The following is a 13,782-nucleotide window of genomic DNA, read 5'->3' as shown; positions in this document are numbered from 1 at the left end:
TTTCTTGATCCGTAACTCCTAACGTGGAACCTTGCAAGACGTAGCTATAATTCGGGTTCCTCTTACCCACATGCATCACTTTGCACTTGTCAACATTGAACTTCATCTGCCACTTGCACGCCCATTCTCCCAGTCTCGCAAGGTCCTCCTGTAATCGTTCACATTCCTCCTGCGACTTGACGACCCTGAATAATTTTGTGTCATCGGCGAATTTAATTACCTCACTAGTTATTCCCATCTCTAGGTCATTTATAAATACATTAAAAAGCAACAGACCCAGCACAGACCCCTGCGGGACCCCACTAACTACCCTCCTCCACTGAGAATACTGGCCACGCAATCCTACTCTCTGCTTCCTATCTTTCAACCAGTTCTTAATCCATAATAGTACCCTACCTCCGATTCCATGACTCTGCAATTTCTTCAGGAGTCTTTCGTGCGGCACTTTGTCAAACGCCTTCTGAAAATCCAGATATACAATATCAACCGGCTCCCCATTGTCCACATGTTTGCTTACCCCCCTCAAAAAAATGCATTAGATTGGTGAGGCAAGACTTCCCTTCACTAAATCCGTGCTGACTTTGTCTCATCAGTCCATGTTTTTGTATATGCTCTGCAATTTTATTCTTAATAATAGCCTCCACCATCTTGCCCGGCACCGACGTCAGACTCACCGGTCTATAATTTCCCGGATCTCCTCTGGAACCCTTCTTAAAAATCGGAGTAACATTGGCTACCCTCCAGTCTTCCGGTACTACACTCGATTTTAGGGACAGTTTGCATATTTCTAACAGTAGCTCCGCAAGTTCATTTTTTAGTTCTATTAATACTCTGGGATGAATACCATCAGGTCCCGGTGATTTACTACTCTTCAGCTTGCTGAACTGACCCATTACATCCTCCAAGGTTACAGAGAATTTGTTTAGTTTCTCCGACTCCCCCGCTTCAAATATTCTTTCCGGCACCGGTGTCCCCCCCAAATCCTCCTCGGTGAAGACCGAAGCAAAGAATTCATTTAATTTCTCCGCTACGGCTTTGTCCTCCTTGACCGCCCCTTTAACACCATTTTCGTCCAGCGGCCCAACCGACTCTTTGGCCGGTTTCCTGCTTTTAATGTATCTAAAAAAATTTTTACTATGTATTTTTGCTTCCAACGCTAATTTCTTCTCAAAGTCCTTTTTTGCCCTCCTTATCTCGCTTTGCATTTGGCTTGGCATTCCTTATGATCTATCCTGTTACTTTCAGTTGGTTCTCTTCTCCACTTTCTGAAGGATTGTTTTTTGGCTCTAATGATTTCCTTTATCTTACTGTTTAGCCACGCCGGCTGACGTTTAGGTCTTTTTTTCCCCTTTTTTCTAATACGTGGAATATATTTGTCCTGAACCTCCAGGATGGTGTTTTTAAACAGCATCCACGCCTGATGCAAAGTTTTTTACTCTGCGAGCTGCTCCTTTCAGTCTTTTTTTCACCATTTTTCTCATTTTGTCGTAATCACCTTTTCTATAGTTAAACGCTAGCGTACTTGATTTCCTAGTTTCACTTCCTTCAATGCCATTTATTGGAGGAATGGCTTCACTGGGTATTTTCAACACCTCGTTTAAATACCTTCTGAATAATTCGATCGGGTTATTCCCAGGGAGTTTGGGGAAATTCAAAAGGTGTAAGTTCAGACGCCTACTAAAATTCTCAATCTGGACTGGTCGGATCCAAGATGGCGCTGTGAATGGACGCACCTGTGTTAGCTCCTGGAAGTTGCTCTGTTTGTAGTCAGAATGATTGAATATTTTAACACCCAACAGAAAGGACTTAACAAGGATCTGGGGTTCCTAGCCCATTATAAACCATAAAGCTGTATGTCTCTGTTGATCACCCTCCCCTCACCTATCCACACCCATCCTGTTAGAATATCAATGATATGCTTTGATGTCCCCATGCATAACTCCGACCCACCCCCATCCTCCCACCCTGTCATATACACTGTCAGCTAGCACATTTGCTTATTTCCGATCTGAGGAAGAAGGGCAACCTTCGAAAGCTAATCAAGAAATGTATTAAGTTATGTCCATGTTTTATTTTGTTTGATTTCTATTGATAACCTGAGACACTTAGAAAATCTCAAGGCCTACACAGATGAGACAGAGGGCCTTTTTGGAACTCCACCCTAGGGTGGCAGCACTGGGAGCAACTTTTATATTACGTTTTCCTTGTTATTGTAATGTAATGCTTGAGGGTAAACAGTTTCAATTTGTAGACCCAAAACAGTTAAAAGAATTTCTAGATGCTAGAGTGGAATTGAATGTTGTGTGCCCTCCCTAAATGCAGGCTGGGGTCTGAACCAGAGGTTGCAACCACTAGTGCGTAATTATTGCTAAATTCTTGGATTCCAAATTTCCTAAACTTGTGGACAGAAAGGCTGTTAATGATATTTCCTTTTATGTTTTTTTTTTGCCTCTTGTATAAATGCCGATTGCATATTCACGTATTGTGACGATATATTGAAATATATGAATAAAGAAATCATTTTTTGTTTTAATTCTCAATCTGTTCGATTTTCCTTCGGATGTCAGTATTATTACAGCTATTTCATGCTTAACTGAGTCTACCCTTGATTTTAATTCTTGAAACTTAGCATTAAGTGCGTTAATTTCACCTGATGTTTGCTGAAGAGTTGAATCCATTTTATTCAGCATCAGCCAAATCATTTCCAAATTTATCTCCGGTACTTTCTCTGAGGTTCCTGCCTCAGGTCTCTGCAGCAGCGCTAGTCCCTCGCTGGGAGACACACCCGCAACACTTCCGGTAGGGTGCTGGTTTCCCTCTAGGGCCGCTGTCGACGCTGGGCACAGAGGTAACAACGATGTTGGCGGTGGAGAGAGGGAGGTTTCATCTCCCAGCAGGGTTTCCACTTCCCCGGATAGCCCTGCTATGGGATCCGTTCCCTTCGCAATTTGGGAGGTAGCAGTAAAGAAACGTTCCAAGCTCAGCTGAATTGGAGAAGAGGTCGAGGTAGGAGGGTGCACCAATCTCACCGACCCCTTGCGTTTAGAATGAAGTATATTTGAGGAATAATCATTATTTTCACCGAGTTTACAGGAGCGTTTCTCAAGCCATCTGATTACGCCGCCATCTTGACACGCCCCTCCCTGCAAGGCTGATTTTCATCACTTCAATATGAAACTATGAAGAAGAAAGATAAAATCCCCATAAGTGACAGAGGTAACCAAATGAAGAGTGTCAAATCTGATCATAAAAGTCTTTAAGAAATAAATAAACACTACCAAATATATTCCGCGTATTAAAAAAGGAGGACGGAAGACCAAACGACTGCCGGCATGGTTAAAAAGTGAGGTGAAGCAAGCTATTAGAGCTAAAAGAAAATCCTTCAAAAAATGGAAGAAGGAACCGACTGAAAATAATAAGAAACAGCATAAGGAATGTCAAGTCAAATGCAAAGCGCTGATAAGGAAGGCAAAGAGGGACTTCGAAAAAAAGATTGCGTAGGAGGCAAAAACACATGGAGGGGCATAATCGAACAGAAACGCCTATCTCCATGGGCGTTTATCTCCGAGAACGGGTCCGTGAAGGGGCGGACCGAACCGTATTTTCGCAAAAAAATAGACGCCCATGTTTTATTCGACAATGTGTGAGCTGGGCGTTTTTGCTTTTCAGCGATAATGGAAAATGAAAGCGCCCAGCTCAAAAACGAATAAATCCAAGGCATTTGTTCGTAGGAGGGGCCAGGATTCGTAGTGCACTGGTCCCCCTCACATGCCAGGACACCAACCGGGCACCCTAGGGGGCACTTTTACAAAAACAAAAAAAAAAGGTAAAAGAGCTCCCAGGTGCATAGCACCCTTCCCTTGTGTGTTGAGCCCCCCAAATCCCCCTCAAAACCCACTGCCCACAAGTCTACACCATTACTATAGCCCTAAGGGGTGAAGGGGGGCACCTACATGTGGGTACAGTGGGTTTGGGGGGTTGGACGACTAAGCATTAAGCAGCACAATTGTAACAGGTAGGGGGGGGGATGGGCCTGGGTCCACCTGCCTGACGTCCACTGCACCCCCTAACAACTGCTCCAGGGACCTGCATACTGCTGCCTGGGAGGAGGGTATGACATTTGAGGGTCAAAATAAAAAGTTGTGAAACATCATTTTTTTGTGGTGGGAGGGGGTTAGTGTCCACTGGGGGAGTCAGGGGAGGTCATCCCCGACTCCCTCTGGTGGTAATCTTGTCATTTAGGGCACTTTTGGGGGCCTTATTCGTGAAAAAACAGGGTCCAGGAAAAGTGCCCTAAATTCTAGCTACAAACGCATATTTTCCATTATCGGCGAAAGGCGCCCATCTCTGTTCGGGTGATAACCACGCCCCAGTTCCGCCTTCACCATGCCTCCAACACGCCCCCGTCAACTTTGTCCGCATCTGCGACGGAGTGCAGTTGAAAGCGTCCAAGTTCGGCTTTCGATTATACCGCTTTATTTGTTTTTGTGAGAAAAACGTCCATCTCCCGATTTAGGTCGGAACTTGGGCGTTTTTCTCGTTCGATTATAAGCTGGATAGTACATTTTTTTAGGTATATTAAAAGCAGGAAGCCGGCAAAACACATTTCACAAAAAGTTAAATTCTAATAGTCAAATTTAAACCTCTGAATGCTTCTTAGACAAACCTATACATGTTTCTAAGTGCCTAAATGCTTCTATGCACCTTCTTAATATTAACACTGCTTGATGTTCACACAAAAATTAATTCACTAACACCACCAGGCACTAACAACCATTACCAACCACAGCCAACATAAAGATCAACAAATCGCTCATGATAATCTACTTCCTCCCCCTAATCTACCACGCATGGACCACTCCCAATATAGTAAAATATAGTAACATAGTAGATGACGGCAGAAAAAGACCTCCACGGTCCATCCAGTCTGCCCAACAAGATAACTCATATGTGCTAATTGTTGTGTATACCCTACTTTGATTTGTACCTGTGTTCTTCAGGGCACAGACCGTATAAGTCTGCCCAGCACTATCCCCGCCTCCCAACCACCAGCCCCGCCTCCCACCACCGGCTCTGGCACAGACCGTATAAGTCTGCCCAGCACTATCCCCGCCCCCCAACCACCAGCCCCGCCTCCCGATCTTGACTAAGCTCCTGAGGATCCATTCCTTCTGCACAGGATTCCTTTATGCTTATCCCACGCATGTTTGAATTCCGTTACTGTTTTCATTTCCACCACCTCCCGCGGGAGAGCATTCCAAGCATCCACTACTCTCCATGAAAAAATACTTCCTAACATTTTTCTTGAGTCTATGCCCTTCAATCTCATTTCATGTCCTCTCGTTCTACCACCTTCCCATCTCCGGAAAAGGATCGTTTGCAGATTAATACCTTTCAAATATTTGAACGTCTGTATCATATCACCCCTGCTTCTCCTTTCCTCCAGAGTATACATGTTTAGTTCAGAAAGTCTCTCCTCATACGTCTTGTAACGCAAATCCCATACCATTCTCGTAGTTTTTCTTTGCACCGCTTCAATTCTTTTTACATCCTTAACAAGATACGGCCTCCAAAACTGAACACAATACTCCAGGTGGGGCCTCACCAACGACTTATACAGGGGCATCAACACCCCCTTTCTTCTGCTGGTCACACCTCTCTCTATACAGCCTAACAACCTTCTAGCTATGGCCACCGCCTTGTCACACTGTTTCGTTGCCTTCAAATCCTCAGATACTATCACCCCAAGATCCCTCTCTCCGTCCGTACCTATCAGTCTCTCCCCGCCTAACACATATGTCTCCCGTGGATTTCTATTCCCTAAGTGCATCACCCCACAGCACACAAACCCCACAAATCTACCCACAGCACAAAAAGAAAGGCGGAAAGAAATAAATGGAAAGGAAGCCCTGGAAATGGAGTTAAGAGGACAGATAGCAGCAGAATCAGATACTGGGCCAGCATGATCAGAGAAACAAAGTCACCAGACAACAAAGGTAGAAAAGAAAATTTTATTTTCATTATAGTGTTTGGAATATGTCCACTTTGAGAATCAGGTTCTCAACATTAAAAGTTTATATTTCTTTACTTATTTATGGCATTTTATCCCACATTAAACATGAATTAGATTGGAACCTGGGATCATTTAAATTTTTTTTCCTGGAGAGAGTAATGCATTGCCTCCCCCCCGCCCCCCAGGCTCTCTCCCCGGCTATAGCCAGCTCTGCAATTTGGAGGGGGTGGACGGGGGGAAGTGCAGAGGTGAACCAGGGAGAGAGCCTGTTGTTAAACATTTACCAGCACATCACTGGGAGTGGAGCTGCCTGTGAGAATGAATGGCAGGGGGTAGGAAGGAATGGCAGGGGGGTAGGAAGGAATTGCAAGTGAGGAGGGCTGTCGGAGAGCTGAGGGAGGGCAGGGAGAATCGCTGGACAATGGATGGGAGGGCAGGGGTGAGGAAATCGCTGGATGAGGAGGGCAGGGGGAGAGAGAAGAGATCGCTGAACATGGAGATGAGGAGAGGAGGGGAGGGCAGGGGGAGAGAGATCGCTGGACAGGGAGGAGGGCAGAGCAGGGGGGAGAGAAGTGATCGCTGGACAGGAGGGGAGGGCAGGGGCAGGGGGGAGAGAAGAGATTGCTGGACAGGAGAGGAGGGGAGGGCAGGGGGAGAGAGAAGAGATCACTGGACAGGAGGGGAGGGCAGGGCAGGGGGAGAAGAGATCGCTGGACAGGAGAGGAAGCGAGGGCAGGGGAGAGAGGAGAATTGCTGAACATGGATGGATGAATGGAGGGGGCAGGGGAGAGAGGAAATTTACTGGATATGAGTGATGGAGGAGAGGCCAGTTGCTGGACATGGATGAATGGAGGGGAGGGAAGAGAGGAGAAATGCTGCACATGGATGGAGGGGAGGGAAGACAGGAACCCTCCATTGCCCCATGTAAGCCGCATTGAGCCTGCCATGAGTGGGAAAGCGCGGGGTACAAATGTAATTAAAAAAAAAAAAGTACATGCACATGGATGAAGGGAAGGGGAGTGAGGAGAAATGCTGGTCATGGATGGAGGGGAAATTGCTGAATTTAAGGGCTAGATCAGAACACTTTGAGGGCAGATGTTGAAACTGGAGAAAGGATAGGGACAGGGCTACAGATGGTAGACTACTAGTACTACTTAACACTTCTAAAGCGCTACTAGGGTTACGCAGCGCTGTACAGTTTAACAAAGAAGGACAGTCCCTGCTCGATGGAGCTTACAATCTAAAGGATAAAATGTGCAGTCAATCAAATTGGGGCAGTCTAGATTTCCTGAATAGAGGTATAATGGTATAATGGTTAGGACGCATAAGGACACAGGAGGATGGTGGACATGGTGAGAGAAAAAATATCAAATGGAAAGAAAACACTGGGACCAAAGCAAATAAAAAAACTAAATGATCAGACAGCAAAGGTAGGAAAAGGTATTTTATTCAGAATTTATTAATTGGAATATGTCAGCTTTTGGAAATGTGCATCTGTGATATTTTGCATGTAAGTTTCAGTTTTTCTAATATTGCTGCATGCTGAGTCTGACTTCTTCAAGTAAATTTCCAGTTCAGTATTTTGCCTTCATATCTGTTGTGTCATGTGTTTTTCATGTGTGATCAAGGTGCAGTATTCTGCTAGCGTGTAGTATTTGCAGCCCTTTTTGTTTTGTACTGGTGTTTTAGAGCCCGGTGTAATTAGAGTTCTGCCTTTCGACGCATAAGGTTGTAGCTCGTCCTGTCCTTGGAATTAGTGCTGTTATGGTTTGCTAAGGTTATGAGTGTGTTTTTGCACAAGTTTGTGTATAGTGTTTTGCAGTGGAGAGATTGTGTATTGGCCTTACTGAGGTGGCACCAAAACATCAGAAAGGGTTTTAGAACCTAAATCATGACACACTACATCTTGAAGGATCTACATATAGTGCAGGGGCCTGGCCCGGTGGCGGACGGAGGGGAGCGGGTGGAGGGGGGAGCGGCAGTGACCTCGGGGGGGGGGGGGGGGGGGGGCCCAGGGGCGGCCTTGTCCTGGGCCCAGCCCAGTCTCTCGGCGGCCCTGGCTCAGTGTGCTGCTGCAGCTAAGAAAGCAAATAGAATGTTAGATATTATTAGGAAAGGAATGGAAAACAAAAATGAGGATGTTATAATGCCTTTGTATCGCTCCATGATGCGACTGCACCTCGAATATTGTGTTCAATTCTGGTCGCTGTATCTCAAAAAAGATATAGTGGAATTAGAAAAGGTGCAGAGAAGGGTGACGAAAATGATAAATAGGATGGGACGACTTCCCTATGAGGAAAGGCTAAAGCGGCTAGGGCTCTTCAGCTTGGAGAAAAGGCGGCTGAGGGGAGATATGGTAGAGGTCTATAAAATAATGAGTGGAGTTGAACGGGTAGATGTGAAGCATCTGTTCACGCTTTCCAAAAATGCTAGGACTAGGGGGCATGCGATGAAGGTACAATGTAGTAAATTTAAAACGAATTGGAGAAACGTTTTCTTCACTCAACATGTAATTAAACTCTGGAATTCGTTGCCAGAGAATGTGGTAAAGGCGGTTAGCTTAGCGGAGTTTAAAAAAGGTTTGGACGGCTTCCTAAAGGAAAAGTCCATAGACCGTTATTAAATGAACTTGGGGAAAATCCACTATTTCTGGGATAAGCAGTATAGAATGTTTTGTACTTTTTTAGGATCTTGCCTAAAAGCAATTTATGAACTGACCAACTTCCAAAAACAACTGAAGACCCATCTCTTTGACAAGATATACCACAGAGATCAACACATGTGAAACTCCGCACATATATCCAGAAATGTTTAATAATGCCTTCTGTTATATTACTTTCATGTATTCCATTACCATGTAACCCAAAATCCTTCTGTAATACCAAATATCTAGTCTCTTCTTATTCCCATTATCCATGATGTATTGTAAGCCACATTGAACCTGCAAAGAGGTGGGAAAATGTGGGATACAAATGCAATAAATAAATAAATATATTTTATTTATCGGATTATTCTTTCCAGTGTGCATCACCTTGCATTTGTCCACATTAAATTTTATCTGCCATTTGAATGCCCAGTCTTCCAATTTCCTAAGGTCTTCCTGCAATATTTCACAGACTGCACGTGTTTTAACCTTGAATAGTTTTGTTTCATCTGCAAATTTAATCACCTCACTCATCGTTCCAATTTCCATATCATTTATAAATACGTTAAATAGCACCGGTTCCAATACTGATCCCTGCGGCACTCCACTGTTCACCCTCCTGCACCATATGTCTGGAATAGACTTCCTGAGCTGTGTTTATAGTGGAGCCTTAGGGAAGGCCATAATATGGTCCTCCCCTGACAACTACCCAGTCCCAGAGAAGGCCGTAATATTCTTTCCTCTTATCCTTCCACTTATCATAAGGAAATCAGGAGCAGCGATCTTCGCGTCCTTTCAAATCGCCATCTTGGATCTTCTAGGTTGCTCTTTCTTCCCTCTCCCCCCTGGCCTTGTGGGTAAGGTAGTTCTATACCCCCTGGATCAGCAGAGTGTCTACATTGTCTTCCCTAAATAAGTACATAAGTATTGCAATACTGGGATAGACCAAAGGTCCATCGAGCCCAGCATCCTGTTTCCAACAGTGGCCAATCCAGGTCACAAATACCTGGCAGAAACCTAAACAATAGCAACATTCCATGTAGAACCCCAAAGAGTAGCAACATTCCATTCAGATTCTCAAATAGTAGCAACATTCCATGTAGAACCCCAAAGAGGAGCAAGATTCCATTCAGAATCTCAAATAGTAGCATAAGTACATAAGTATTGCCATACTGGGAAAGACCAAAGGTCCATCGAGCCCAGCATCCTGTTTCCAACAGTGGCCAATCCAGGTCAGAAATACCCGGCAAGATCCCAAAAAAGTACAAAACATTTTATACTGCTTATCCCAGAAATAGTGGATTTTCCCAAATCCATTTAATAACAGTCTATGGACTTTTCCTTTAGGAAGTCGTCCAAACCTTTCTAAAACTCACTACAATATACAGTGAATTGAGCATCAATCCCCCTCCCAACTTGCAATTTCAGCTAATTTCTGTGTCACTTTATTGTTTACATAGACTGGTACATACTATCTCAATGTTTACAGAACACAGAACAATGTTTATGAAACTCAGCATCATAAAATAAGTCCAAGTTTTCTTTTACAGAGGATTATAGACGCCATGCCCTTATATACAAGGAGGGGCATAATCGAACAGAAACGCCTATCTCCATGGGCGTTTATCTCCGAGAACGGGTCCGTGAAGGGGCGGAGTGAACCGTATTTTCAAAAAAAAATAGACGCCCATGTTTTATTCGCCAAGGTGTGAGCTGGGCGTTTTTGCTTTTCAGCGATAATGGAAAATGAAATCGCCCAGCTCAAAAACGAATAAATCCAAGGCATTTGTTCGTGGGAGGGGCCAGGATTCATAGTGCACTGGTCCCCCTCACATGCCAGGACACCAACCGGGCACCCTAGGGGGCACTTTTACAAAAACAAAAAAAAAGGTAAAAGAGCTCCCAGGTGCATAGCACCCTTCCCTTGGGTGTTGAGCCCCCCAAATCCCCCTCAAAACCCACTGCCCACAAGTCTACACCATTACTATAGCCCTAAGAGGTGAAGGGGGGCACCTACATGTGGGTACAGTGGGTTTGGGGGGGTTGGACGACTAAGCATTAAGCAGCACAATTGTAACAGGTAGGGGGGGGATGGGCCTGGGTCCACCTGCCTGACGTCCACTGCACCCCCTAACAACTGCTCCAGGGACCTGCATACTGCTGCTTGGGAGGAGGGTATGACATTTGAGGGTGAAAATAAAAAGTTGTGAAACATCATTTTTTTGTGGTGGGAGGGGGTTAGTGACCACTGGGGGAGTCAGGGGAGGTCATCCCCGACTCCCTCTGGGGGTCATCTGGTCATTTAGGGCACTTTAGGGGCCTTATTCGTGAAAAAACAGGGTCCAGGAAAAGTGCCCTAAATTCTAGCTACAAACGCATCCATTATCGGCGAAAGGCGCCCATCTCTGTTCGGGTGATAACCACGCCCCAGTTCCGCCTTCACCACGCCTCCGACACGCCCCCGTCAACTTTGTCCGCATCCGCGACGGAGTGCAGTTGAAAGCGTCCAAAGTTCGGCTTTCGATTATACCGCTTATTTGTTTTTGTGAGAAAAACGCCCATCTCCCGATTTAGGTCGGAACTTGGGCGTTTTTCTCGTTCGATTATAAGCTGGATAGTAACATAGTAGATGACGGCAGAAAAAGACCTGCATGGTCCATCCAGTCTGCCCAACAAGATAACTCATATGTGCTACTTTTTGTGTATACCCTACTTTGATTTGTACCTGTGCTCTTCAGGGCACAGACCATATAAGTCTGCCCAGCACTATCCCCACCTCCCAACCACCAGCCCTGCCTCCTGATCTTGACTAAGCTCCTGAGGATCCATTCCTTCGGAACAGGATTCCTTTATGTTTATCCCACGCATGTTTGAATTCCATTACCGTTTTCATTTCCACCACCTCCCGCAGGAGGGCATTCCAAGCATCCACTACTCTCTCCGTGAAAAAATACTTCCTGACATTTTTCTTGAGTCTGCCCCCCTTCAATCTCATTTCGTCCTGGATTTCCCCAGCACCCAGGTCTTATCAGAGTACTATCTAACCCTCAAAACTCTTCATTCTCAAACTGTATGTTCGGTAGGACTAGTGGCACCGGCTCTGCCAGGGTGGGGGAAGAGTGCTCTTTGCTGGGTCAGCAGAAAGTCAGCTTTTCAGAAAATACAGTTCTCAGGCATTTTGAGTCTTTTTAGCCATGCAGTTCATAGGTCATAAATGACCTGTCAGTGGTCAGAAAAGTGCTCATCAATTCAGCCGGTACGTCAAGCTGCATCTCTGGCTGTCTTCAAATCTAGGCTAAAAGCCCACTTTATGCTGCTTTTAACTCCTAACCATTATTCACTTGTTCAGTACCCATATTTTATCATTCCCACCTTAGTAATTTCCTTATCTCTTCTTTGTCCTGTTTGTCCTAATTATATTGTAAGCTCTGTCGAGCAGGGACCGTCTCTTCAAGTTCAAGCGTACAGCGCTGCGTATGTCTAGTAGCGCTATAGAACCAGTAGTAAGTTCTGACATTAGGGTGCTTTTTGTGCCTCCCAACGTCACATCATTGTGTCAACCAATGGACCAGGGTATACTGGAAACCTTAGCAAAAACAAATATTGCCATAAGCTTCCTATAACGCTTGTTTGTGCACTGGATGAAGGGAAAGGAATGACCAAACTTTGAAAGAAAGTAAACATCAAAGATGTTATCCACTGGATCGTTCAGTCATGAGATGAAATTGAGCCTCTAACCCTGGAAAAATCATGGAGAAAGTTAACTTCTGAGAATGAAAGGGACAAGAGACATGACACTGAATGTGGAGCAGCCAAGGAAGATCTCCTTCCTGTTTAATAGGAAATACCGGGCTGTGCAAATGCTTGTGACGATGACATACAAGGATGGATGCAGTCAAACGATGTGATTTCTCTGGTGAATGGCAATGGAGATGATGGTTATGAAGACACCTTGAGTGAGGCTGAACCTAGAATTGGAAAAGTCATTCATCGGGCTGTGCAAATGCTTGTGAGGATGACATAGAAGAATGGATGCAGGCAAACGATGTGATTTCTCTGGTGAATGGCAATGGAGATGATGGTTATGAAGACACCTTGAGTGAGGCTGAACCTAGAATTGGAAAAGTCATTCATACTGAAGTCGTCAATGTAATTGAAGTTGCAGTGGCATATGTGGAACAACCAGGGGAAATGACAGCTACTGACGTAATGCTATTGAGACGCTGGCATGACCTTGCAGTGAAGAAGGGAAAACAATTATTAATCACAAAATATACAAAACAGTTTTATAATTCAACTGAACAAGTGAATACCTTCCTTTCAGGAAATTATTGAAAACCCACTTATTTAACTCAATAGTTCACTACTTTAAACATTCACTCACTTAATAGTCATATAATACTTTAAATTAAGATGGCTGCCGTCTAGTAAATCATTGTTATCTTCATGATTTTGTGATTTGTTACTATGTAAGCAGCATTGAGCTTGCGATGAGTGGGAATTGTGCGGGATACAAATGTAATAATAAATAAATACATAAATAATTTATGTTGTGATAAAGTCACATCCAGGATAGTTGGGTTAAGGCAGTTTCAGTCTGAACTACAAGTCCCAGAAGGCACTGCAGGAAAGGAGCCAGGGGGCGAGATGGAAAACCCGGACTGGACTCCTAGCTGCAATAAGGGAGGACATGGGTGTAAGCTAATAGGATGTGTAGATTGGCTGCCCTAGGGGGAAAGAGAGCTAGGAAACCCTGTGTGCAGGAGCTCCTCATTAGGCTCATGCTCAACTTAGCTGGTATGGGTGTGTAGAGAAGCTAATGAGTGGAGAATGATTGGTTGTGAAGGCAGAAGCCAGGGATTGATTAGGCAGGTGGGAAGGAGTCTCAGGAGTTCAGTTCAGGGAGAGCAGCAAGGAAGGCGAGAAGCAGTTGCATGCTGAAAACCCTTGGGCAGGGAGGTCCCTAAAGTACTGAAGTCTGAGAAGTATTTGCAGGCTGAAAACCCTTGGGCAGGGAGGTCCCTAAAGTACTGAAGTCTGAGAGGCAGTTGCAGGCTGAAAACCCTTGGGCAGGGAGGTCCCTAAAGCAGTGGCGTAGCCAGAAGTCAATTTTTGGGTGGGCCAA

This window comes from Microcaecilia unicolor, unplaced genomic scaffold (genome assembly GCF_901765095.1).
Source record: "Microcaecilia unicolor unplaced genomic scaffold, aMicUni1.1, whole genome shotgun sequence".
NCBI lineage: Eukaryota > Metazoa > Chordata > Amphibia > Gymnophiona > Siphonopidae > Microcaecilia > Microcaecilia unicolor.
Note: the sequence above shows the minus strand (reverse complement) of the source record.